This window comes from Pseudorca crassidens, chromosome 4 (assembly GCF_039906515.1).
Source record: "Pseudorca crassidens isolate mPseCra1 chromosome 4, mPseCra1.hap1, whole genome shotgun sequence".
NCBI lineage: Eukaryota > Metazoa > Chordata > Mammalia > Artiodactyla > Delphinidae > Pseudorca > Pseudorca crassidens.
This window is the reverse complement of record NC_090299.1, coordinates 65,134,943-65,160,057: the sequence shown is the minus strand read 5'-3', so window position 1 is coordinate 65,160,057 and position 25,115 is coordinate 65,134,943. Positions and strand designations below refer to the sequence as shown.

The window sequence follows — 25,115 nt, the reverse complement described above, 5'->3', positions numbered from 1 at the left end:
CTTTTCACTAACTTAACAATTGTGAATTATTTTAAATCCTCCTATGAACAAGGACTGCGCAGGATAGCTGTGATTTATCCTACTTTCATGAGTTCATAGTTGAGGTAGGAGCAGGTTTTTCAAGCAAATGAAGTTTTGGCCATAGTTAAAACTCATTTTCATGAAAGTTATTAGAGGGGTCTTTGTTGTTTGATAAAGGAGCAAATGCCCTTATTGCAATAACCAGGTGTTTGAAAGAGAAGGCAACAATAAAGGCTACAGAGGGAAGTGAAAACGTACTGATGATGAGTATAGATTTATCTCAGAGTAAAAAAAGTGTAGTGTGTTAATTTTAGAAGCATTTTCTTTCTTGATGTTATACCTTGCAGTTTGAAGTTTTTCAATATCCTAAAAATAAGCTGACTTGACAGTCAAAAAATATCATTGAAAAAATGACAACTTGGCATCTTTTACTAGGCTTTTTTCTCCTCCAGCAGGTGAAAGAAAAAGCAGTTGTAAATTTCAAGCATATTTAGAGCAAAGGCATCATGACGTAATTCTTTTTTTTTTTTTTAATAAATTTATTTACTTATTTTTGGCTGTGCTGGGTCTTTGTTGCTGCGCATGGGCTTTCTCTAGTTGTGGCGAGCGGGGGCTACTCTTCGTTGCGGTGTGCGGGCTTCTCATTGCCATGGCTTCTCTTGTTGCCGAGTGTGGGCTCTAGGCGCGTGGGCTTCAGTCGTTGCAGCATGCGGGCTCAGTAGTTGTGGCTCACGGGCTCTAGAGCACAGGCTCAGTAGTTGTGGCGCACGGACTTCGTTGCTCCGTGGCATGTGGGATCTTCCAGGACCAGGGCTCGAACCCATGTCCCCTGCATTGGCAGGCGGATTCTTAACCACTGCACCACCAGGGAAGTCCCCGTAATTCTAATAGCTATCACATAGTGAGTGCTTACCGTATCCATGTGCTTGACATACTATGCTTCATTTAAACCTTGAAAGAAGCCGAGGACTTGGGCAGGATCATCCACCCCTGTGTCTGAAGTGCAAAATGCTGTGCTAGACATTGGGATGTGGTGGTTTGCAAGTCAGACTTAGTCCCTGCCCTCTGGTTGCTCCTAATCTAATCGGGAGACCAAGAGCCTTTATGTAATTAGAAGTGGTGGTAGGTTCTATGAAGAGAAATTGTAGGGTGCTATGAGAACACCACCAAACAGAGGGCGCTCATTAGTTCTCAAGGTTGGTCAGTGAAAGCTTTGCTGATTAAGTGATATTTAAGCTGAAACCTGAATGATATTTATGAGTGGAAGTTAGCTAGGCTAAAGTGTGTGTGTGTGTATGTGTGTATGTCGGGGTAGAGGGGTGGGAAGACATTCTAGACAAAGAGCACAGTTTGCACTGAGTCTTTGGAGTGAAGGTCAAGGCTGACTCAGGGACTGGAGGGTGCAAGGGGGAGGGACCCTGATGAAGTGTGGGGTAGTGGGAAGGGCCCAGGACACCAGGCTACCACCCAGATTTTGGTTTCTATTTCAAATGCAACGGAAAACTATCTAAGAGTTTTAGGTTGGGGAAAGAGATGGATAGGATTACCTTTCATAAGGATCGTTCTAGGCCACTGTGGATATAGGTCCTAAGGGAGCCATATAAAAAGGTTATTCAGTTGAAACCAACAGGCTGCTAAACCTGTGCTGAGTTGTGTATGAGTTTGGCTCTTGGCCCTTGGCTATTTTGTCCTCCATAATCCTTTATTCAGCAAGATTCAAAGCTGGCTGCTGACATCTCCTGCTTTACAAGATGCCTGTACCTTGAGTACATTCTTTTTGTTGGGAGCTGCCTGTTAATCTTTGCAAGAAAGTGTGGACAGTAATGATCTTTGGGTGTTACAGGCTTGCAGAATGGTTGTTGAGCAGGGCCCACGGCAAGTAGCTCTTTATCGCCGTAGTTTGGGGTCTGGCTCTCAGCTTTAATAACCTGGAGAATCAGTTCTTTTCTCAGCACACCTGTAAGGTGATTGGACTCTGGGGACTGGGCTTTTGTTAACTCAAATCATAAGAGATTCATGTAAACTAAAATATCAGGTGGTTAATGTTACAGACTAGAGCCAGAAAGAGGTCTGGACATGAGTTCTGGAGGGAAACCTACCCGGGAAGCCAAATGAGAGTGACATCATGCATCGGTTAGATCTCGATAAGGGCCATCTCTGCAGAGGATACGAGACCCCTTGGTCCACTGGACATTAATGGACATTGTACAGGTTTTTGCTGCTTTTGGTTTCTTTTACGTTGGTTCATACACTTCCTTGTCTATTTAAAATTTTTTAGTGTTTTAAACTTTTTATTCTGAAATAATTTTAGGCTTTCCAAAAAATAGCAAAATACAAAGAATTCCTTTACATTCTTCATTAAGATTTTCTTAATGTAAGGGTCTTATATAATCACTGTACAGTGATCAAAAATCAGGGACTAAACATTGATTTAATATTATTATCCAGGGACCTTATATAAATTTTGCCAGTTAATGTCCCATTATTGTTCTTTTTGGTCTAGGATCCAATCCAGGATTCATGTTACATTCAGTTGTCATAGTGCCTTAGTCGTCTTAATATGGAGCAATGCCTCACCTTTCTTTGTCTTTCATAACCTTGACCCTCTGGAGAGTAGTACCCAGTTATTTTGCAGAATGCCCCCCCTCATTTTGGGTTTGTTGGCTGTTTCTTCATGATTGCGTGAAGGTTATGCATTTTTGTAAGGAATATTGTGGGAGTGATCTTGTGTGCTTCTCAGGGCCTCATATCATTCCTCGGTTTTTAACTATAAAGTAATTTATTTGTTCTTCCTTCCAAATGGATATGATAGCATTAAGTAGGCTCAAGCTTCTCAAACTTCAGATAATGTGGACCTCTGAGACTATGTCTGGGGGCACGCATTGCGGCTTGACAAACACTAACAAGAGTTAAATGCTGTCATTTTGAGTGATCTTGGTACCAGCATGCTTATAAATGCAGTTGTAGGAATTGAGATTACTTGACTGTAAGAAGGTTGGCATGTGAATGGCCTAAAGTATGCTTATATTATTATGTATTAATTTTTAAAAACATCAAAAAAAAAAAGAAAAAACAAATAGAAAGTTTCTAGATCTCAGACTCCTGGGGAAAATGTCCCTGGACCCCCCCGTGAGGGAAGCTTTGGAGGAGGCTATGACTCCTTGCTAACTGCCTCATTTACCAGATCTTGTTAAGGGTTTTAGGAGTTCCCTGGGCTTGAACTGATTATTCAGGGTGGGTACCTCCCCCCTCCCCCCATAACCTACTCACCTCACCTATTATACATGGGCTTCTAACTTAAGAGTAACCTCATTCTGTTTTAGGGTTGTTTTAGATTCATAAAAGAAATAAAACTAGTCAACATTTTTCTTAACAAAGTTCATTCTTTCCTAATTCCTTCCATTTCTAGTTTTATCTTGAAAACCTACAGTAATATTTTCTTTTCCTTTTTTTCTCTATTCATTTTTGACTTTTCACGCTGGTAAAATACTATTAAAATAAATCAGCTACATTTTAGCATAAATATACTGAAAGCCAGCAGTTGCAATGATTGCAGCTTGAAAAATGTTAGATGGAGACACTTTAGAAGAAAGATTTCACTGTATCACAGGCTGCTGCTTTGAAATAACTCATGTTTCTCTCCCACCTCTAAACTGTCATTTTTCCAATTCTCCTTTTTTGGAAGCTTCAGTATTCAAAGGTTTGACAACAATTTAGGAAAATGAAATCACTCCCCACTGTGTGTGACATTTGCTTGAAGATAATTCATTTGGCTCAAAATTGACAGTTGCTGAAATGAGTGAAACAATGAAATGTTTGCACGAGTTCATTTTTTAAAGGAAGGAAATCCATCAAGGTGGCCATTTAATTGCAGGGCTCTGAAAGCCTTTATCTGAATATATATCTTTGCTTGGATATTTTCTTCTTCAGTTTCATGTAGAGTTTTATGTAATGATTGGAATTCTTGGTACCTTTGCCTGTGCTGTATCTTACCTCCATCTTTGTCCATTCTTCCACCTTACTTTGGGTTGGTAATCAGTTTCCAGTATCAGGTAGGATAGATGCTATTGTAAATGGCAGAAAATTCAACTCAAATAGGCGTAAGCAGTAGAGTATCTGTTGGCTCAGTGAACTAAACAGTAGAGATGACATATCGGGTTTACGTATGGTTTGAACAAGGCTGTGGCTTCATTGCTCAGATCTTTAGGCCAGTGCTTCTCAAGCTATCTGAGGAAAGGAATTTTTTTTTTTTTTGGAAAGGAATATTTTAAGAAAAAATTCTAAACCAGTGCAGGTCAGTACTTTTATAAAATACAATACAAACACATGTGAATTACTAGAAAAATGAAATTTAGAAAGACAAATATATCCCATATATATATTTTTTAAATTAATTAATTAATTAATTTATGTCTATGTTGGCTCTTCGTTTCTGTGCGAGGCCTTTCTCTCGTTGCGGCAAGCGGGGGCCACTCTTCGTCACGGTGCACCGGCCTCTCACTATCGCGGCCTCTCTTGTTGCGGAGCACAGGCTCCAGACGCGCAGGCTCAGTAGTTGTGCCTCACGGGGCTGGTTGCCCCGCGGCATGTGGGATCTTCCCAGACCAGGACTCGAACCCGTGTCCCCTGCATTGGCAGGCAGATTCTGAACCACTGCGCCACCAGGGAAGCCCTATCCCATATTTTTAAAGTTAAATTCAACAGATGTAAAACTTTTCCGCCAAGTTGCTGTAAATGTTTCTAAACATGCTTATTTCTGTCCTGACCTTGTAATAGACTGTTACAGGCTATTGAGAAGCCCTGCTTTGGGACTGGCCTTTCCTGCCAGCTTTTGCAGTGTGTTTTTTTCGGGGTGGTAAAATGGCTGCTAGTAGCTTCCAGAATGATGTGTATCCTTGTTCACATCTAGGGAAAGAGTTTTCCTAACTGTTGTTCAAAAGTGTTGAGGTTCATACCGATTAGATCAATTCAGAGCCCTTCCCTGTGATCAGGGGAATGCCATTGGCTCCTTGTTCCTGTTATTTGTCCATTCTCGAACCACTGACTGTTAGAAGGAAGATAGGAGCATAGGGATGGGGGTGGGCAGTCTCACTTAAACCATATGTTTGCCATTCAATGCTGGGGAGGCACCTGCAAGACTGACTACTATTTGGTATTAATAAAGACACCAATAGCCACCATTTGTATTTATGTTCAGCACGTGGTGTAACAAAAAGTTAATATTTCGTCTTTGTCCCAGGTTGCTGGCACAGAGCTCCTAGAACCGTTGGAATCCCTGAGTGGTCAGAATGTCTTTTGTATGCTAATGAGATGACTTCTGGCTAAGGGATGGAAGGACACTGCTAGGTAGCTTCAGGATGAGGGCTGGGCACCAGAAACACCAAGCCTCATTGATTAGATGGCTGAACTTCAGCCCCTCCCTGAACTCGGGGTGGGGGGGTTTGGGGGAGAAGAGAGGGACCAGAGATTAAGTTCAGTCACGAAGTGCCAGTGATTTAATCAGTCATGTTTAGGCAATGAAACCTACGTAAAACCCCCAGATGACTGGGTTGGTGAACACATTGTGGTGCCTGGAGGGTGGCGCACCCAGAGAGGGCATGGAAACTCTGTGTAACCCCTCCCCTGAGACCTTGCCCTGTGCGACTCTTCCATTTGGCTGTTCCTGAGTTGTGTCCTATGTGATAAACTACTAAATGTAAGTAAAGTGTTATCCTGAGTTCTGTGAGCTGTTCTCGTGAACCTGAGGGGGTAGGTGTTGTGGGCTAAGTCAGATAGAAATACAAGGGACCTGGGAACTGGGTGCTCGTCACTGGCATCTGAAATGAGGACCGGCTTGCAGGAGTGAGCCCTTAAACTTGGGGGTCTGATGCTCCCTCTGGGTAGTTGGTGTCGAAATTGAATTGTAGGACGCCCAGTTGGCATTGGAGGATCAGAGAATCAGAGATAGTTCTGCAGCATTCCCGAGAGACAGGTGCTAATGTGACCCGAGCGTACAGTGAGGAAATAGACAAGCGATTTACGAGTGATACACAGCTAAAACTCGCACACCTGAGGTTCTTTGGATTCCAAATCTCAAACTGCCTTCCTTTATGTGCATGTGTTGCAGACATCTCAAATGGTCAATTGAAATACAAAATACTTGATTTTTTTTGTGGGGGAAGTATTCAAGATGTAATGGTTTAGGGAAGTGGTTTATTACTCCGATGGTGAAACTTTCTGAAAATGGGGCCGAAGGAAAAATATACCCACTTAAAATCCTTTGTAAAATAAAACTTAAAAAGAAAAATGAGAATCCAGAATTACGCCCAGAAGGTGGACATTATGTTAACCTTGATATATACTTAAACACCTGGATTTAATATAGTCCTCTAAAAAATAGGTATGCTTTAAGGGATCATTTAGGAACATTCCTAAGTGAAAGGAATCAACCTCAAAGTTATGACTTTCTGTTGGTTCTAAAAATATTTGGAGTTTACTCTTTGTGTTTACATTAAAGCTAGTGTGATACAGGATTTGAAATTCAGGGGATAAAATAGCTATTTTAGTTATTTAAAAGTTACCATGAGAAGTGATATTATTATTTCACTTTTTCAGGCAGTTTGTATACAAAAAAAGGTTTTTTGGTTTGCTTTCTTTTTTTTTTAACATCTTTATTGGAGTATAATTGCTTTACAATGGTGTGTTAGTTTCTGCTTTATAACCAAGTGAATCAGTTATACATATACATATGTTCCCATATCTCTTCCCTATTGCGTCTCGCTCCCTCCCACCCTCCCTTTCCCACCCCTCTAGGTGGTCACAAAGCACCGAGCTGATCTCCCTGTGCTATGCGGCTGCTTCCAACTGGGTATCTATTTTACATTTGGTAGTGTATATATGTCCATGCCATTCTCTCACTTTGTCACAGCTTACCCTTCCCCCTCCCCATATCCTCAAGTCCATTCTGTAGTAGGTCTGTGTCTTTTTCTTTTTTTTAAATAGTGTTTATTTATTTTTACTTGTTGACAGTTTGCTTTATTTATTTATTTATGGCTGTGTTGGGTCTTCGTTTCCATGCGAGGGCTTTCTCTAGTTGTGGCAAGGGGGGGCCACCCTTCATCGCGGTGAGCGGGCCTCTCACTATCGCGGCCTCTCTTGTTGCGGAGCACAGGCTCCAGATGCGCAAGCTCAGTAATTGTGGCTCACGGGCCCAGTTGCTTCGTGGCATGTGGGATCCTCCTAGACCAGGGCTCGAACCCGGGTGCCATGCACTGGCAGGCAGATTCTCAACCACTGCGCCACCAGGGAAGCCCATAGGTCTGTGTCTTTATTCCCGTCTTACCCCTAGGTTCTTCATGACCTTTTTTTTTTTTTTTTTTAGATTCCATATATATATGTTAGCATACGGTATTTGTTTTTCCCTTTCTGACTTACTTCACTCTGTATGAGAGACTCTAAGTCCATCCACCTCACTACAAATAACTTGATTTCATTTCCTTTTATGGCTGAGTAATATTCCATTGTATATATGTGTCACATCTTCTTTATCCATTCATCTGTCAGTAGACACTTAGGTTGCTTCCATGTCCTGGCTATTGTAAATAGAGCTGCAATGAACATTGTGGTACATGACTCTTCTTGAATTATGGTTTTCTCAGGGTATATGCCCAGTAGTGGGATTGTTGGGTCATATGGTAGTTCTATTTTTAGTTTTTTAAGGAACCTCCATACTGTTCTCCATAGTGGCTGTATCAATGTACATTCCCACCAACAATGCAAGAGTGTTCCCTTTTCTCCACACCCTCTCCAGCATTTATTGTTTCCAGATTTTTTGATGATGGCCATTCTGACCGGTGTGAGATGATATCTCATTGTAATTTTTTTTTTTTTGTGGTACGCGGGCCTCTCACTGCCGTGTCCTCTCCTGTTGCAGAGCACAGGCTCCGGACGCGCGGGTTCAGCCGCCATGGCTCACGGGCCCAGCCGCTCCGCTGATGCAGGGGAACTCTCAACCACTGCACCACCAGGGAAGCCCTCATTGTAGTTTTGATTTGCATTTCTCTAATGATTAATGATGTTGAGCATTCTTTCATGTGTTTGTTGTCAATCTGTATATCTTCCTTGGAGAAATGTCTATTTAGGTCTTCTGCCCATTTTTGGATTGGGTTGTTTGTTTTTTTGTTATTGAGCTGCATGAGCTGCTTGTAAATTTTGGAGATTAATCCTTTGTCAGTTGCTTCATTTGCAAATATTTTCTCCCAGTCTGAGGGTTGTCTTTTGGTCTTGTTTATGGTTTCCTTTGCTGTGCAAAAGCGTTTAAGTTTCATTAGGTCCCATTTGTTTATTTTTGTTTTTATTTCCATTTCTCTAGGAGGTGGGTCAAAAAGGATCTTGCTGTGATTTATGTCATAGAGTGTTCTGCCTATGTTTTCTCCTAAGAGATTGATAGTGTCTGGCGTTACATTTAGGTCTTTAATCCATTTTGAGTTTATTTTTGTGTATGGTGTTAGGGAGTGTTCTAATTTCATACTTTTACATGTACCTGTCCAGTTTTCCAAGCACCACTTATTGAAGAGGTTTTTCTCCACTGTATATTCTTGCCTCCTTTATTAAAGATAAGGTGACCATATGTGCATGGGTTTATCTCTGGGCTTTCTATCCTGTTCCATTGGACTTTATTTCTGTTTTTGTGCCAGTACCATACTGTCTTGATTACTGTAGCTTTTTAGTATAGTCTGAAGTCAGGGAGCCTCATTTCTCTAGCTCCATTTTTTCATTCTCAAGATTGCCTTGGCCATTCGGGGTCTTTTGTGTTTCCATACAAATTGTGAAATTTTTTGTTCTAGTTCTGTGAAAAATGCCAGTGGTAGTTTGATAGGGATTTCATTGAATCCGTAAATTGCTTTGGGTAGTATAGTCATTTTCACAATGTTGATTCTTCCAATCCAAGAACATGGTATATCTCTCCATCTATTTGTATCATCTTTAATTTCTTTCATCAGTGTCTTATAATTTTCTGCATACAGGTCTTTTGTCTCCTTAGGTAGGTTTATTCCTAGATATTTTATTCTTTTTGTTGCAGTGGTAAATGGGAGTGTTTTCTTAATTTCACTTTCAGATTTTTCATCATTAGTGTATAGGAATGGCAGAGACTTCTGTGCATTAATTTTGTATTCTGCTACTTTACCAAATTCATTGATTAGCTCTAGTAGTTTTCTGGTAGCATCTTTAGGATTCTCTGTATAGTATCATGTCATCTGCAAACAGTGACAGCTTTACTTCTTCTTTTCCAATTTGGATTCCTTTTATTTCTTTTTCTTCTCTGATTGCTGTGGCTAAAACTTCTGAAACTATGTTGAATAATAGTGGTGAGAGTGGGCAACCTTGTCTTGTTCCTGATCTTAGTGGAAATGGTTTCAGTTTTTCACCATTGAGTACAATGTTGGCTGTGGGTTTGTCATATATGGCCTTTATTATGTTGAGGAAAGTTCCCTCTGTGCCTACTTTCTGCAGGGTTTTTATCATAAATGGGTGTTGAATTTTGTCGAAAGCTTTCTCTGCATCTACTGAGATGATCATATGGTTTTTCTCCTTCAACTTGTTAATACGGTTTATCACATTGATTGATTTCCGTATATTGAAGAATCCTTGCATTCCTGGAATAAACCCCACTTGATCATGGTGTATGATCCTTTTAATGTGCTGTTGGATTCTGTTTGCTAGTATTTTGTTGAGGATTTTTGCATCTGTGTTCATCAGTGATATTGCCTGTAGTTTTCTTTCTTTCTGACAGCTTTGTCTGGTTTTGGTATCAGGGTGATGGTGGCCTTGTAGAATGAGTTTGGGAGTGTTCCTCCCTCTGCTATATTTTGGGAGAGTTTGAGAAGGATAGGTGTTAGCTCTTCTCTAAATGTTTGATAGAATTCTCCTGTGAAGCAGCAGGTCCTGGGCTTTTGTTTGTTGGAAGATTTTTAATCACAGTTTCAATTTCAGTGCTTGTGATTGGTCTGTTCATATTTTCTATTTCTTCCTGGTTCAGTCTCAGCAGGTTGTGCATTTCTAAGAATTTGTCCATTTCTTCCAGGTTTTCCATTTTATTGGCATAGAGTTGCTTGTAGTAATCGGTCATGATCCTTTGTATTTCTGCAGTGTCAGTTGTTACTTCTCCTTTTTCATTTCTAATTCTATTGATTTGAGTCTTCTCCCTTTTTTTCTTGATGAGTCTGGCTAATGGTTTATCAATTTTGTTTATCTTCTCAAAGTACCAGCTTTTAGTTTTCTTGATCTTAGTTATCGTTTCCTTCATTTCTTTTTCATTTATTTCTGATCTGATCTTTATGATTTCTTTCCTTCTGCTAACTTTGGGGTTTTTTTGTTCTTCTTTCTCTAATTGCTTTAAGTGCAAGTTTAGGTTGTTTATTTGAGAAGTTTCCTGTTTCTTAAGGTAGGATTGTATTGCTATAAACTTCCCTCTTAGAACTGCTTTTGCTGCATCCCATAGGTTTGGGGTTGTCGTGTTTTCATTGTAATTTGTTTCTAGGTATTTTTTGATTTCCTCTTTGATTTATTCAATGATCTCTTGGTTAGTAAGTAGTGTATTGTTTAGCCTCCATGTGTTTGTGTTTTTTACAGATCTTTTCCTGTAATTGATATCTAGTCTCATAGCGTTGTGGTCGGAAAAGATACTTGATACAATTTCAATTTTCTGAAATTTACCAAGGCTTGATATGTGACCCAAGATATGATCTATCTGGGAGAATGTTCCATGAGCACTTGAGAAAAATGTGTATTCTGTGGTTTTTAGATGGAATGTCCTATAAATATCAATTAAGTCCATCTTGTTTAATGAATCATTTAAAGCTTGTGTTTCCTTATTTATTTTCATTTTGGATGATCTGTCCATTGGTGAAAGTGGGGTGTTGAAGTCCCCTACTATGATTGTATTGGTGTCGATTTCCCCTTTTATGGCTGTTAGTATTTGCCTTATGTATTGAGGTGCTCCTACGTTGGGTGCATAAGTATTTACAATTGTTATATATTCTTCTTGGATTGATCCCTTGATCATTATGTAGTGTCCTTCTTTGTCTCTTGTAATAGTCTTTATTTTAAAGTCTGTTTTGTCTGATATGAGAATTGCTACTCCAGCTTTCTTTTGATTTCCATTTGCATGGAATATCTTTTTCCATCCCCTCACTTTCAGTCTGTATGTGTCCCTAGGTCTGAAGTGGGTCTCTTGTAGACAGCACATATATGGGTCTTGTTTTTGTATCCATTCAGCCAGTCTGTGTCTTTTGGTGGGAGTATTTAATCCATTTACATTTAAGGTAATTATCAGTATGTATATTCCTATTCCCATTTTCTCAATTGTTTTGTGTTTGTTATTGTAGGTCTTTTCCTTCTCTTGTGTTTCTTGCCTAGAGAAGTTCCTTTAGCATTTGTTGTAAAGCTGGTTTGGTGGTGCTGAACTCTCAGCTTTTGCTTGTCTGTAAAGATTTTAATTTCTCCATCCAATCTGAATGAGATCCTTGCTGGGTAGAGTAATCTTGGTTCTAGGTTTTTCTCCTTCATCATTTTAAATATGTCCTGCCACTCCCTTCTGGCTTGCAGAGTTTCTGCTGAAAGATCAGCTGTTAACCTTATGAGGATTCCCTTGTGTGTTATTTGTTGTTTTTCCCTTGCTGCTTTTAATATGTTTTCTTTGTATTTAATTTTTGATAGTTTGATTAATATGTGTCTTGGTGTGTTTCTCCTTGGATTTATCCTGTATGGGACTCTATGTGCTTCCTGGACTTGATTAACTATTTCCTTTCCCATATTAGGGAAGTTTTTCAACTATAATCTCTTCACATATTTTCTCAGTCCCTTTCTTTTTCTCTTGGGACCCCTATAATTTGAATGTTGTGCCAGAGGTCTCTGAGACTGTCCTCAGTTCTTTTCAATCTTTATTCTTCTCTGCAGTAGTTATTTCCACTATTTTATCTTCTAGGTCACTTATCCATTCTTCTGCCTCAGTTATTCTGCTATTGATCCCTTCTAGAGTATTTTTAATTTCATTTATTGTGTTGTTCATCATTGCTTGTTTCCTGTTTAGTTCTTCTAGGTCCTTGTTAAATGTTTCTTTTATTTTCTCTATTCTATTTCCAATATTTGGATGATCACCTTTACTATTATTATTCTGAATTCTTTTTCAGGTAGACTGCCTATTTCCTCTTCATTTGTTAGGTCTGGTGGGTTTTTACCTTGCTTCTTCATCTGCTGTGTGTTTTTCTGTCTTCTCATTTTGCTTATCTTAACTGTGTTTGGGATCTCCTTTTCGAAGGCTGCAGGTTCGTAGTTCCCATTGTTTTTGGTGTCTGTCCCCAGTGGCTAAGGTTGGTTCAGTGGGTTGTGTAGGCTTCCTGGTGGAGGGGACTAGCGCCTGTGTTCTGGTGGATGAGGCTGGATCTTGTCTTTCTGGTGGGCAGGTCCACATCTGGTGGTGTGTTTTGGGTGTCTGTGGTCTTATTATGATTTTAGGCAGCCTCTCTGCTAATGGATGGGGCTGTGTTTCTGTCTTGCTAGTTGTTTGGCATAGGGTGTCCAGCACTGTAGCTTGCTGGTTGTGGAGTGAGGCTGGGACTTGGTGTTGAGATGGAGATCTTTGGGAGATTTTCGCCGTTTGATATTACATGGAGCTGGGAGGTCTCTTGTGGACCAGTGTCCTGAAGTGGTCTCTCCCACCTCAGAGGCACAGCCCTGATGCCTGGCTGGAGCACCAAGAGCCTTTCATCCACACGGCTCAGAATAAAAGGGAGAAAAAATAGAGAGAAAGAAAAAATAGAAAGAAAGAAAGAGGATAAAATAAAATAAAATAAAGTTATTAAAATAATTATGAAAAAAAATTTTTAAAGTAAAAAAAAAAAGAACTGACGGACAGAATCCTAGGACAAATGGTGAAAGCAAAGCTATACAGACAAAATCTCACACAGAAGCATACACATACACACTCACAACAAGAGGAAAAGGGGAAAAAATAATATATCTTGCTCCCAAAGTCCACCTTCTCAATTTGGGATGATTCGTTGTCTATTCATGTATTCCACAGATGCAGGGTACATCAAGTTGATTGTGGAGATTTAATCTGCTGCTCCTGAGGCTGCTGGGAAAGATTTCCCTTTCTCTTCTTTGTTCGCACAGCTCCCGGGGTTCAGCTTTGGATTTGGCCCCGCCTCTGCGTGTAGGTCGCCTGAGGGTGTCTGTTCTTCGCTCAGACAGGATGGTGTTAAAGAAGCAGCTGATTCAGGGCTCTGGCTCACTCAGGCCGGGGGGAGGGAGGGGTACGGATGCGGGGCGAGCCTGCGGCGGCAGAGGCCAACGTGAGGTTGCACCAGCCTGAGGCGCGCCGTGCGTTCTCCCTGGGAAGTTGTCCCTGGATTGCTGGATCCTGGCAGTGGCGGGCTGCACGGCTCTCCGGAAGGGGGGTGTGGATCGTAACCTGTGCTCGCACACAGGCTTCTTAGTGGTGGCAGCCGCAGCCTTAGCGTCTCATGCCCGTCTCTGGGGTCCGCGCTGATAGCCGCGGCTCGCGCCCGTCTCTGGAGCTCCTTTAAGCAGCACTCTCAATCCCCTCCCCTCGCGCACCAGGAAACAAAGAGGCAAGAAAAAGTCTCTTGCCTCTTCTGCAGCTCCATACTTTTTCCCGGACTCCTTCCCACCTAGCCGTGGTGCACTAACCCCCTTCAGGCTGTGTTCACGCCGCCAGTCCTCTACCTGCGATCCGACCGAAGCCCGAGCCTCAGCTCCCAGCTCCGCCCGCCCCGGCGGGTGAGCAGACAAGCCTCTCGGGCTGGTGAGTGCTGTTCGGCACCGATCCTCTGTGCGGCAATCTCTCCGCTTTGCACTCCGCACCCCTGTTGCTGTGCTCTCCTCCGCGGCGCCGAAGCTTCCCCCCTCCGCCACCCGCAGTCTCCGCCCACGAAGGGGCTTCCTAGTGTGTGGAAACCTTTCCTCCTTCACAGCTCCCTCCCACTGGTGCAGGTCCCGTCCCTATTCTTTTGTCTCTGTTTTTTCTTTTTTCTTTTGCCCTACCCAGGTACGTGGAGAGTTCCTTGCGTTTTGGGAGGTCTGAGGTCTTCTGCCAGCGTTCAGTAGGTGTTCTATAGGAGCAGTTCCATGTGTAGATGTATTTCTGATGTATCTGTGGGGAGGAAGGTGACCTCCGCGTCTTACTCTTCCGCCATCTTCTCCTGGTCGCCTGGTTTGCTTTTTAAAAGGGATTTATCATCACAGAAGTATCTTTTAAGCACTTAATTGTGTTTGTGCTGTCTGGTACTAGGAGAATTTATTGTGTTCTCTAATTAGATAAAGGGAAATTATGTGTCTTGAGATCATCTCTAAATCAAAGGAGCCTTCTCCTGTGCCCTGTGTCAGTGTCTTGGAAATTTGTAGCCCTAAACTACTGATTGTAATTTGTGTGTACCTTCAAAATCAGTTGAGAATTCAGAGATTGAGGTTGTGATTTACTCTTGCTTACATTGTATTCCTAGATAAAATAAATATAGAGCCTATTAGGATTTATCTTTACAGTTAAGTTTCTTCCTTCTATGATCCCTGTCTTTGAAACGTTAGAGAATGTTTATATTGATGTGGGTTTTAATTGGAAGCTATAAAAGTGTGTTACTTGGGCTTCCCTGGTGGCGCAGTGGTTGAGAGTCCGCCTGCCGATGCAGGGGACACGGGTTCATGCCCCGGTCCGGGAGGATGCCGCAGAGTGGCTGGGCCCATGAGCCATGGCTGCCGAGCCTGCGCGTCCGGAGACTGTGCTCCGCAACGGGAGAGGCCACAACAGTGAGAGGCCCGTGTACCGCAAAAAAAAAAAAAAAAAAGTGTGTTACTTGAAGTATTATGGAAATAATTTTTTTTTCCTTAGGAACATTGTTTCTGTTTTCTCACATCAGCTTTTCATCCTCTACTTTTCCTGCCTTCTGCTCCCACGTATTCAGTTGACAGATCATGTCACTTCCTTTTCTTTTTGGTCATTCCCAGTGGCCTCTTACAGAGCCCTGTTAACTGGATTCCTGGCCTCTAGGGCATTGTCAGTGCTGCTGCTAACTCTGTCTAATACAGATCTAGTGCTACTCCCCTCATCAAACATGCTCGATGGTTCTCAAATCCCCAGCAGATATTCAGGAGCTTTCCTTACCAAACTCTTTTCCCATAAAATCTTTTATCCACTAGCGCTGCTATCAGTTTAAAACATGCCAGAAACATTCCCACCTTACTAACATTGCCCAGTTTATCCTCTATGTTATATTGTCCTTTGCTCCAAATGGGCCCAAACCATGTTTTTTCAAAGTCTAGCTTAGGTCCCACCACATCCTTGAAGTTCTTCTAGACCCTTCTCAGATAGTTCTCATCTGTCCCCTTTGAATTAACATTATGGCCTTTATCACCCTCATGAGATTGTGTCTTCTCAGAGATAATATCTTGTCTTATTCACCTTGGTATTCCATCAGCCTTGCCGTGTTGGCACTCAGTAGATAGTTGTTGAACTGAATCCACAGTTAGATGGAATTTACTCTTTTAAAACAGAGAGGAGAAGGGAAGAAGGGAGGGAGAGAGTGAAAACATGAAAATGAATGTGAATGCCTGTGGGTGAGCCCAGGCATACTTCCTTTGTATAAGGTACAGTGCAGAGCACCGAGAGAGATAAAAAGAAAGCTCAGCAAAATCCAGACTCTGGGAGACACTACAGGACAATTGACCTGGTTTCCTCAATGCAGTGCTATTTACAATAGCCAGGACATGGAAACAACCTAAATGTCCAACGATAGATGAATGGATAAAGAAGATGTGGTACTTATATACAAAGGACTATTACTCAGCCATAAAAAGGAACAAAATGGTGTCATTTGCAGAGATGTGGATGGACCTAGAGTTTGTCATACAGAGTGAAGTCAGCCAGAAAGAGAAAAACAAGTATCGTATATTAACACATATATGTGGAATCTAGGAAAATGGTACAGATGAACCTATTTGTAGGGCAGGAATAGAGACGGAGACGTAGAGAATGGACATGTGGACACGGGGAAGGGGAGGGTGGGACAAACTGGTAGATTAGGTTTGACATAAACACACTACAATGTGTAAAATAGGTAGCTAGTAGGATCCTGCTGTATAGCACAGGGAGCTCAGCTCAGTGCTCTGTGACAACCTAGATGGGCGGGGGAAGGTGGGAGGGAGGTCCAAGAGGGAGGGGATATGTGTATACATATAGCTGACTCACTGCATTCTACAGCAGAAACTAACACAACATTGTAAAGCATTTTACTCCGATTAAAAAAAAAAAAGAGAGACAGACAGAGATGAATAGGGGACCTAGAGGTTAAAAGAGACTTATGAAATATATCAACCAGTTGCAATGTATACACTGTTTGCATTCTGATTCAAACAAACTGTAAGAAAACATAAGACAATTGGGGAAATTGGAGCACTGATCAGATAACTGGTGTTAAGAAATGACGATTAATTTTCATAGGCACGATAATGTTAGTGTGTTTATGCTTTAGAGTATCCTTATATGTAGGAGATACACACTGAAATACTTGTAGACGAAAGGATGTGATGCCTGGGATTTCCCTTCAGCCAGCCTGGAGTTGGTGGGAGTGGTGGAGGGGTAGGGAATATGCGGTTTTGGAGAGCAAACTAGATTGGGTGTGAGTGGATAATTGTTGAAGCTGGATCATGGGTGTTACAGGGATTCCTTCATTCTTTATACTTTTTTATGTGTGTGAAAGTTTCCATAATAAAAGGTATGAGATATAAAATAAGGGATAAGACATGAATCTTGTTTTTAAAGAATTGAAAGGACATGAAATTGGCATTTGGGAGGCTCAGGTTCTAGCCCTCGCTCACTCTCCAAGTACCTGTGTGACTTGGAGTCACCCATTCAACGCTTCTGGGCCTCACAGACTCTCCTGAGTAAATGAGCTCACTGGGTGGTCCTCATTGCCACCGGTCGATTGCAGTGCTGCTCTTCTGAGAGAGACTTTGGGCCTGCACTCCAGGAGAAAGAGTCTGGATTCAAGGAGCCGTGTCTGTGAAGGGCATGATTTTATTCAAGATGTGTATTTGCCAGATCCTACTTCCAAACTCGTTGCCTCCTCTTCCCCAGGGAAACTGGCAGCATTCTGTAACACACGTTGTCAGTGAGTTTGAGTTGATAGAATTTCAGGCAAAGAGCAAAGCAGCATCCTGTCGTGAGCTGGGAAGTCTTATCCACAAAGTTGATGCTGTGTTTGTAGTGATTAAGAAGAGCTCAGGCTCTGGAGGCCAGGTTCCAGTCCCCGCTTAACTACAGGCTGTGTCCCCCCGGACAGGTGACTTAACCTACCTTCCTTAGAGGGTTGTTGTGAGGATTAAATAAGCCAGTACATGCGGAGTGCTTTGAACGGTGCCTGGCACATAATAATGGCTCAATAAATGGCAGATATTCTCATTGGCTCCACTAGTGCTGCTTGTATTTTGGATTTCTAATTCTTATAGGCTCGTTGAGGCTTAAGTACGTTTGTTATCCTCAGTTGCTTCCTTCTCTCTCTCGGGGTTAGAAGCACGTTGGAGAGCTCACCATAGTCTATGGGACATGAGAGCGAGAACAGGGTAACCTGGGAAGGGAGCTCGTGACCAGGATTGCCTCTTAGAGGTTATCCTGTCTGCACTGCCTGTCACTTGGCTGTTGATGGACTGAGTTGCTGAAGGATTTGGCTGAGGGCATAGTTAGTGGAGCCACCTCTGGAATCCGGTCCCCTGGCTGCTGGTTATTTCTGTGGCTGTGTTCAGCTTCCTGAAGTCTCGTTTGGCATCCTCACTGATGACTAGGGTGCAGTCTTTCTGATCTATCTAGTATTTACAAAAAATCATCCCCTGTGTTGAGAAGGAAAGTCTGGAATACCCTAGCATTTGTAGGGCAGGGAGGAAGCGTGGTGTTCTTGGGCACTCTGACTAATCGCTTAAGCAGCAGGGATTCTGTCACTTCCTTTCTAAGGCCTCGTGATCTCAGACCCTTGTCCTCCCCATCCAGGCCGGCAGCACCTGGGAGGCCCCTGCCCGTTCCTTCCAGCCCGCTTGCTCCAGGCCCTGGATCAGTGCCTCACAGTTGTGTGAATTACTTCTCCATCCTTGTTTTCATCCTTTATGTTTCCCAATAAATAGCATTGTTTCTCCGGCACCCACAAAGTATCATCCTGTGATTTTTTGGTTTTTTTTTTTTTTTGCCCTTAAGCCTATTGCTTTCCTCCTTAATGTTATTTCTTCATTGCCTTCATTTTCTTTGGATGCGTCAATTTATTTTCTGTTCATTACGCTGAAAATAGGTTTACAAGCTTCTCTTATTTATTCCAGGGATGAGATTCCAGTTTTTAGATTATCCACATCCCTTTGCTTTTTCTGCACCTTTGAGGCACTTTACAGCTCATGGAAATTTCCTAATAACAAGGAAAATAATATCTCTATAAGATTTGACAGATTACATAAAGATTTTATAGAGAAAATAACATACTAGACTTAAGAGTTGAGAAGGCTAATAAAAAGAAATGAAATTGAGTTATTTGTAGCAAGGGGGATGGACCTAGAGTCTGTCATACAGAGTGAAGTAAGTCAGAAAGAGAAAAAGAAATACCGTATGCTAACACATATGTATGGAATCTAAAAAAAAAAAAAAAATGGTTCTGAAGAACCTAGGGCCAGGACAGGAATAAAGACGCAGATGTAGAGAATGGACTTGAGGACATGGGGAGGGGGAAGGGTAAGCTGTGACGAAGTGAGAGAGTGGCATGGACATATATACACTACCAAATGTAAAATAGGTAACTAGTGGGAAGCAGCGGCATAGCACAGGGAGATCAGCTCGGTGCTCTGTGACCACCTAGAGGGGTGGGATAGGGAGGGTGGAAGGGAGACGCAAGAGGGAAGACATATGGGAACATATGTATATGTATAACTGATTCACTTTGTTATAAAGCAGAAACTAACACACCATTGTAAAGCAATTATACCCCAATAAAGATGTTAAAAAAATAAAAAAATAAAAAAAATAAAAAGAGTTGAGATGGCTAGATTTTAACCTGGTTTGAATTTCCATTGACAAACTGTCGGTCTTTGGACAAGTTATTTTTACCTTTTCCTACCTCAGTTTTCTCATCTGAAAAATGGAAATCTCTAGGGCTTGGCGGGAGATGATGTGTTCTTGGTACTGATTAAATTTAATAAACATTAGCTAATATTACTGTGGATATTGTGATCTTATTGAGCTTCACAGTATAGTGGTTTGTTTGTTTTTTTGAGGTAGATCAGGTCATCTTCTCCATTTTTATCTATTTCCGTTAATTCATCTATTCCTTTCCTTTTGCCTAGGAAAAAGAGAGAGAAGGAGGGGAGAGATTTAAGGCTAATAAATTCTATTTATAGCTATAGCATCAAGGCTTGGTGAGTTTGAGAATTGCCCTAAAATCCTCTCCTGGAGGAAGAGGCAAAGGGTGAGTGGAGGACTCCTTTCTGTATCTTTATACTCCAGCTTATTCTTGGTTCAGTACCACCGGAGAGGACCTGGGGGTGGGGTGGGGTGTGTGTCTGGAGCTTCTCCTTCAGTCCACTTTCATTGTCCTTGATTTATTTATTATTTATTTATTTATTTGGGGTACGCGGGCCTCTCACTGTTGCGACCTCTCCCGTTGCAGAGCACAGGCTCCGGACGCGCAGGCTCAGCGGCCATGGCTCACGGGCCGAGCCGCTCCGCGGCATGTGGGATCTTCCCGGACCGGGGCACGAACTCATGTCCCCTGCATCGGCAGGCGGACACTCAACCACTGCGCCACCAGGGAAGCCCTGTCCTTGATTTAGAACCATGTCCAGGGCTCCTGAGTGCAGGTGATAGGCCAGGAGGCAGTGTGGCGCAGTGGGCAGATATGCCCACTGTACTATAGAACCTTCTCGGCTGTGCTGCTGAACCTCTCTGCTCTTCGGTTTCCTCCTTTGTACAGGAGCTGTGCCATGGGATGACCTAGAGGAGCGGGACATAGGTATGAAGGGCATGACACCCAATGTTGGCTCCTTTTCGGGTTTAAAATGTGTTTCTGAGTCGTGCAGTGGAGGGCTCCTGCTAAAGGGATTTCGGGCCGCAGCACACAGGTTGCAGAGGCATTTGGTGGGCAGTGGTAGCTTCGAAACACCCCACCCTGCCAAGAAAGGCTGGTCTGGTAGAGTTGGGACTTGCTTTCAGCCAGTGTCTAACCTCCGGGTGGGCATGGGAATGACATTGCTTTGTCAAAATACACCTTCTGGGCTCTAAACCTGACCTACTGCCCAGACATGTACCTTTTGGAAAAGGTTCCTAGGTGCTCCTGATGCCGGCCCGGCTTAGAGCCACTGCTTTAGACAAATCAGAGTGACTGTTAATCCATTCGGTTCTCACACCAGCCCTACGAGTTCCGTGCTGTCATTATGCCCCTTCTGCATGACACGTCCGAGGTCACACAGCTAGGATGGGGTGGAGCCAGGTTTTGAGCCCCAGCGACCTGGCCTTGGAGTCCGTGCCCTCGTCCCTCGTGTTTTCCTCCTCTCTTAATCAGAGATAGAATTGCCTTGGAAATGGGCTTTGGAGAGTGTAGTTCTTACTTAAGGGCTGGGGGAAATTTGCTAAGAACCAGCAGCTTCTTTTTTTTTTACTGACCCTGCGTTATTTCTTGGAGTATCCTGGCCTGGTTCAGATTTCAGTAAGATTCATACGTTGGAGCAGGTGTGTGTCCTGGCAGGTGGGGATGAAGGCAGTAGAGCAAATTGACAAGCCCGCCTCGCATGTTTGCAACTTCCGCTCTCCCGCGTACTCTTCAGTAGGCGTTAGCTTGCTCCAGGGGTGAGAATTTGGGGGTCATTTCTTTGGCTTTTTTCACTATAGCCAAAATGCGAGACTGAACGCCCTTCAAGGGTGGCTGGTCCTTTGAGACAGCCTGAGGAGAGTGGCTTTCATTTCGTCTGTACTCGGAAGAGAGCGGAGCACAGTTCCCGAGGGCCTGCCGGCTCACGGCTTTAACAAGCCTGGCGTTAGACCGTCTTGGAGGACAGCTTTCACGCGGGAGCCGTTGCAGCCTGGGCCAGAGTGTTTGATAGTCTGGGGCATACGTGCTTTAGACCGACCTGCCCGAGAAAGTTGTGGAGCCCTCAGACAAATGCAGCAGGTGTGAAAGAACAATAAAAACAGCCACTTGCTGGGTGTCGGCCACAGTGCTAAGGTCCTTTAGGACACTAGCCCTCATCCTCATGCCATCTGGAAGGTAGATGTTATGGCCCCCTTTTTATAGAGGAGGAAATGGACTCAGCAAGTTAAACGATGAGCCAGTCTCAAGGTCACACAGATAATAAGTGATGCAATCAGGATTTGAACCCATTTCTCTCAAGACTCCAAAGCCTGTGAACTTTCCTAATACTTTCCTAAAACTGTGTACTCAGCTTCACAGCAGACATTAGTTTGCAGATAAAAGTTTTCTCTTCTCTCTTCCTAATATAACATCAGGATTTACTTTTGGATACGGCGAATAAAATAAGCACTGCTAAATGTTATCCTGAAATGAAAAAAGGAAAAAGGAATGAATGAGTGAATGAATGAATGAATGGATGGACGAATGAAGCTGGATTGGTGATGGATTTAGAGAGCACAGGGAGATTCAGTGTGCTCAGGGGCTCTGGTGATTTCCTTCAGAACAATGTCTTTTGGGGATTTCTATCCCTCTTTTGTTAAAATGATACAGGATCTGGACCATGAAGGAGCAGTTTGTATTTTTAGCTACATTTAATTCCTGCATTGTTTACTCTTGAATTTTCCCCCTCAATTAACTGTATTCCTATTCCTCCCCTTTTCTTTTCTCCCACTTGTCCTTTCTAGTAGGTTTTGCTTGCCAGTATTACTTGGTTTCAGGTGGATAAAGTATGTAATTTTAATAGTTGAGATTTCTTTGAAAAAGCCTGTGAAGGATTAATAAAGCCATATCTATCAATGTATGAGCTGTGAAAATATAGGATGAGCTTTCCAACAAATGTTATTACTATAATACTTACGGTTCCATTTCCACGTCAGCCATTACAGATGCCCTGAGGAAACAAACATGGGGAAAATTAGATGTGATCATATTAATTATGATTTCACTTCTGTGGTTAAATAGATTTCCAGCTAGAGCTGGAGTTGCTTCTTAATTAAACAAATATTTCTTGAGGGCCTGAAATCTGCCGTACCGTGTACTAGTTTGTGATTTCACCTGTTCTTTGGGTAGCAGCACCATTTATGCTTTGAGTTGGTTTTTTAAATTCTTAGCAGCCACTCTCAACATAATTTATTAGGCCAGCGTTTAGGAGTGCTGTTCCGTGAAAGCCCCTTTCCCACATGCTTGAAGGGTAATAGGAATTACGAATTTCAAATACGAATCCTGGACTTAGGGTTTAGAATTTAGAAACTTTCATTAGATTTTTATTGAAACATGAACTGTTTCATACACTGTGGATATCCTTAAATTATTATTAGCAAAATATCAAATTACTTGACTTTAAAAAAAATTTTAATGATGACCAGAGGCATCAATTTGAAGTCCTAGTTCAAACTACTTATGATTTAAAATGAATCAGATGACTCACAGACTTGGATTGGGTGGCACAACTGGGTAGAGCCGGGTTCTGGTCTCTGCCCATCAGCTGTGTGACCCTGGGTAAGCCTTTCAACATTCTGGGCTCTGGTGTGCTCCTCTGTTGAGTAAGGGATTGGATGGATATGCTATGACCTCCCTGCTGGTTCCTACTGGGTCAGACTCTGTGGGAAGAGAAATACAAGATGTTGACACATGGGCCAGTATGTTGGAGAGAGAGTTTTTTTCTTGGTAGGGGGACTTTTTTTTTTTAATTATTATTTTTTTTAAAAAGTAAATTTATTTAATTATTGCTGCGCTGGGTCCTCGTTGCTGTGCGTGGGCTTTCTCTAGTTTCAGCGAACGGGGGCTACTCCTTCGTTGTGGTGCGTGGGCTTCTCATTGTGGTGGCTTCTCTTGTTGTGGAGCACGGGCTCTAGGCACGCGGCCTTCAGTAGTTGTGGCATGTGGGCTCAGTATTTGTGGCTCATGGGCTCTAGAGTACAGCCTCAGTAGTTGTGGCGCACGGGCTTAGTTGCTCCGCAGCATGTGGGATCTTCCTGGACCAGGGTTTGAACTCATGTCCCCTGCACCGGCAGGTGGATTCTTAACTACTGTGCCACCAGGGAAGCCCTGTAGGGGAACGTTTAAAATGAACTATCTAGAGGTTGAAAGAACTACAGTCCATCAATCCATAAAGAATAAGAATACAGAAGTTAAAAAGAAATGATTGGGAGTTTCTTGTACTCATTCAGAACAACAATGCTGTACTCACCCCAATTCCCAGTTATTGAAACCCAACCAGGAAAGGGACTTCCTTAGGCAAGGACTAGCCTTTGTTTGACACATTGCATTTGCTCTACGGTTGCTAGGTAGGTTTGTGCCATTTTATACATTCTAGTAGGAATGGGTGGTGGTTGGAGCTGGGCTGAGCAGTGCGTCTATATATTAGAAGCATATTTCTTATCTATTAGAAACTGCCACTGTTGGAGGAAAGAAAGTGTGCTGCCTTAAAAGATTCATCAGTATTGAGCTGATTCAAACAGTTGGAGACTTAGGGGAGGAATTGGAGCTTAGAAAATGATTTCTTGCTGGTGCTGTTGTATTCCATTTCTCTCTGTTCATTTATGGAGAGAATGATGAATGTATCAAAGGGGTGGCGAAGTATATAAAGACCAGTGTTCCTTAAATCTCAGTAATTTATGGACCTCTTTATTTAAAGGAAAACTTTCTCACAAATTCCCAGTACTAACATAAATGTTTTTATTATGAAGTAGCTTAAATATGCCTGAACATAAAACTAGGTATAAACTCCTTATGCTTCCAGCTCTTATATAACTATAAAACAATGACAAATTTATAGAGTAAATTCAAGCAAAACCAATAACATTCAAATTAACATCAATTTATCACGACAGATAATCTTCTGGGCTAAAATTAAACCTCTCCTTGGAAATGTGATCGTGGTTCTGACAGCCAAAGTCCCAGTTCATTTCTCCTTCTATTTCCCTATATTCAAACCTTCCTTCATATAAAGCACCTTCATTTGGCCAGAACGTATGATTTTGGTTTTAATTTAGCTTCATTTATTTTTCTTCCTTGTCCTTGATGATTAAATTCATACTACTAGGTGCCATGATGATTAGAAACAGAAAAGCAAACCCACTTTTGATCAAGCCAGAAGTTGGGACTTGGTGCCTCGTTGCATTGGGGTGGGTAGTGGAGGAAAGAGTAGGGTCATTGGTACTTGCTTTACTGGGTTTCAGATTTGGGTGAGAGTGAGTGGTGTCATTCAGTAAAATGTGGAAACAAAGGAGAAAAAGTAGGTTTTGAGACAAGATGATTAGTTTGAGATGCAGGTTTCTAGCAGTGTGGTGGACTGGATACTCAAACGCACTTCCTCACTAAAGCATTGTAATCTGGATAAAACATTTTTTAATGCACTTTTGGGATCACAGGAACTAAGACATCTCCAAAGTGTCAACCATGAATTAGTAAGGTAAAACCCAAGCTGGGAGCTTTCTGTGTAAACAAACACAGAAGACGGGTTGCCTTCACCAGTGTGGTTGGAGACTAAGCCTTGGGTGAGTGGCAATGTTAGAAGAGCCTGCATTCGATTAGGACCTGTAAAAGAAGATAGAGCCCATTGGCTTTTGGCAGAAGCTAATGCAAATCCTTTCTGGAGGAAGGCATGCCTACTTTAGACCTTAGGATTCTCCTAAGATCAACCAAATAAGAGTTGAGGATCAAAGATTTCTAACCCTACTAGAAAACGAGCCACCAGGAGTGAGGGTCATCAGAAACAAACAAAGAACAATAGGCTTAACCCTGAGGGCTTTAGATATTAAAATTATCTGATACAGAATATAAAATAACCATTTTGAAATGCTTTAAGAAATAAAATATATAATCACACATAAGTGCAGAGAGCATAAGATAAAAATTGACCAGGCTTGGGGAAAGGCGGTGGGG

General features: G+C 42.2%; 1 protein-coding gene across 27 annotated transcripts in view; it reads left to right on the top strand.

The window, feature by feature from the left end:
• APBB2 (amyloid beta precursor protein binding family B member 2) overlaps positions 1–25,115 on the top strand; it is a 373,983-nt gene that overhangs the window by 38,455 nt on the left and 310,413 nt on the right. The window contains exon 1 of one of the 27 annotated variants that reach the window (XM_067735782.1): positions 10,423–10,444. The exons of the other annotated variants lie outside the window; for them this stretch is intronic. The gene's annotated coding sequence lies outside the window, so the exon portion shown is untranslated. Of the gene's footprint in view, positions 1–10,422; positions 10,445–25,115 lie in introns of those variants that run through there. 27 annotated transcript variants of the gene reach the window in all.